This window comes from Odocoileus virginianus, chromosome 31 (assembly GCF_023699985.2).
Source record: "Odocoileus virginianus isolate 20LAN1187 ecotype Illinois chromosome 31, Ovbor_1.2, whole genome shotgun sequence".
Lineage (NCBI taxonomy): Eukaryota > Metazoa > Chordata > Mammalia > Artiodactyla > Cervidae > Odocoileus > Odocoileus virginianus.
In genome coordinates, this window is record NC_069704.1 from 16,263,831 (window position 1) to 16,266,313 (window position 2,483).

Sequence of the window (2,483 nt, forward strand, 5' to 3'; positions counted from 1 at the left end):
GCGGTTAGCGGCGGCAGCGGCCCTAGGGAGGCCGCGGCGCCATGGCTGGGCGGTAGACGGGCTTGGGCTGGCGAGGCAAGGGGAAGCGGCGTTGATCCGGTCCGCGGCGACCTTCGGCAGGGCCCGGGAGTGGGGCGGCCCGGGGAGGGGGTCGTCTCGGGCAGCGCGGGGCCACAGGGCGGGGCTCGTAGGCCGTCGGGGTGCAGGAGGCCTTGGCCGCCGCGAGGAGCCGCCGCCGCCGGTCTCTGGGCCCCGCCGCCGGGCCGCTCGATGACGACGCTCCCGCGGGGGCCCCGCCTGAGGAGGACGCGACAGCGGCGGCTGCGAGGCCGCGGAAGGCCGCGGAGGATGGAGGAGCGGAAGGAGGAGGGCGAGGCCGAGATCCAGGAGCACGGGCCCGAGCACTGGTTCTCCAAGTGGGAGCGGCAGTGCCTGGCTGAGGCCGAGCAGGACGAGCAGCTGCCCCCGGAGCTGCAGGAGGAGGCAGCGGCCGCCGCGCAGCCCGAGCGCAAGCAACAGAAGCTGTGGCACCCTGTGGCACCTCTTCCAGAACTCGGCCACCGCCGTGGCCCAGCTCTACAAAGACCGGGTGTGTCAGCAGCCAGGACTTTCTCTGTGGGTTCCCTTCCAAAACACAGCTACCGCCGTCACGAACCTCTACAAAGAAAGCGTGGATACTCATCAGCGAAGTTTTGATATTGGAATTCAGATTGGCTATCAGCGACGCAATAAGGATGTGTTGGCTTGGGTTAAAAAGCGCAGAAGAACTATTCGTAGAGAAGATTTGATCAGCTTCCTGTGTGGAAAGGTTCCTCCACCACGAAACTCTAGAGCTCCCCCAAGACTGACTGTAGTGTCCCCTAACTGAGCTACTTCAACGGAAACGAGCTCATCTGTAGAGACTGATTTGCAACCCTTCCGGGAAGCCACAGCTCTGCATGGTCTTAGTGGTGCAATGGCTAGTATAAGCGTGCGTTCGAGTACCCCAGGCTCTCCTACACATGTAAGCAGTGGATCGAATGCTAGTCGAAGGAGAAATGGACTCCATGATGTCGATTTGAACACTTTCATATCAGAAGAAATGGCACTCCACTTGGACAATGGTGGAACTAGAAAGCGTACCTCAGCCCAGTGTGGGGATGTCATTACAGACTCACCAACCCATAAACGCAACAGAATGATCTAAACTGCAGACATTTTCCACACCCACCATGCTGCTTGAAAGCCACTTGATCCTCAACATATTACTATTATTGCAAAGGAAACATATGAGGCCATCTTCCATTGTTCACTGTTTAAGACAAGTGAATCCTATAGTGGTTGCCATAAAAAGAAAGTTCTAGGTATTTATAGTAGATGCCTCTTGTAATTATGGCTTTCTTAAAACTATAACCCTAGCAGAGGACATCAGATACCATGTCGTAGGGTCCTCGTAGGCAAACATATATCCGTTTCAAGGCTAAAAGTGACCTTAACTGTATTTATTCTCAAAGGGAAAGGAAATATCAGATGTTTATTTGGTTATAGAATGGTTTTTGGGGGGTGGGGGGGGAGGGTCCATTTCCTGCTGTGTTGAGTATTTTGCTTCAACAGTATTGCCAGGTTCCTAAAATTGTCTAAAACACACGATTTGGCTTCCTCATCAAATCTCCAGGCTTCCATTTTTGCAGCAGCACAGTACCACGCACCTGGTTTCTCTCTAATAACAGGGTGCAACTTTGAATTATTATTGAACTGTGTCCTATTTTTTAGTTTTTGAAGCAGTCTATAATTCTGGTGATTGTGTGATGTAAAGAGGTGCTATGATGGTCATGCAATTAATACTTAATACTGAATCAATACACAGAACCTTATTGGATTCACTTTGTGTGTGTTAGTGCTCTAAAAGTAGCAATATTAAATTGCCCCACCCCCCCCAATTAACCCTATAGGCTTAAAATAATTCATTTTTAAGACAAGTACTACTTCTCAAGCAGGGTACTATCCTTATGGTAAATGTAAACATGTTGACTGCATTCATGGTGACCTGAAGTAGAGAGGTCACGAACTCTTGAGAACAGGCTTCCTTTTTGGTTCAGTATTAGTGAGAGGGAGATGGGTGGTGGGAGAGGCTCAGCATTGTAGTCTTTCATATTTACGTTTTTCATGAATGTTCTGCTTTGTGCAGTTTCTGTTGGAATGGGTGAAAGAGAAAGGTCTTTTGTCTGCTAATAATGTGATCCCAATTTAAATAGCAGAACCCAACTCTCCAAATCCCTCTCCTAGAAAGTGCAGTTTGGAATCTCATTCTGGGAAAAGATGGAATCGCATGGAAGTCCTCTAGATGTTAGGTTAGACCTAAATAAAAGTTCTCAATAGATTCCTCTTTTGAGTAAATATAAGACCTTGTAGCTGCAAAGTTTTAGAGCATGTTTCATCTTCATTTTTAATATCTTGAACTGAATGGTAGTCTTTTTATAGATGAAGAACTGATGTCAGCCTGC

General features: G+C 49.5%; 1 pseudogene; it reads left to right on the forward strand.

The window, feature by feature from the left end:
• Positions 1 to 329: 329 nt before the first annotated feature.
• LOC139032411 (HUWE1-associated protein modifying stress responses 1 pseudogene) lies at positions 330 to 1,862 on the forward strand (annotated as a pseudogene).
• The last annotated feature ends 621 nt before the right edge of the window (positions 1,863 to 2,483 follow it).